The sequence below is a fragment of the Quercus suber genome, unplaced genomic scaffold (assembly GCF_002906115.3).
Source record: "Quercus suber isolate HL8 unplaced genomic scaffold, Cork oak 2.0 scaffold_455, whole genome shotgun sequence".
Taxonomy (NCBI): domain Eukaryota; kingdom Viridiplantae; phylum Streptophyta; class Magnoliopsida; order Fagales; family Fagaceae; genus Quercus; species Quercus suber.
Genome location: NW_027069906.1, coordinates 33,931 through 34,137, shown reverse-complemented (window position 1 = coordinate 34,137; position 207 = coordinate 33,931).

The window sequence follows — 207 nt, the reverse complement described above, 5'->3', positions numbered from 1 at the left end:
CTGGAGAAGAGAGGTGAATCTTGAGATTAAGAGTTATTCAATGCATCATATCGATGCTGTGATAACAGGGGAAGGTAATGGATTCCAATGGAGAATAACAGGTTTTTATGGGCATCCTGAAACCCATCGTCGAAAGGAATCATGGGACTTTCTTGATGCGTTAAACCGCCAGTTCAAACTGCCTTGGTTGTGTTTTGGAGATTTTAA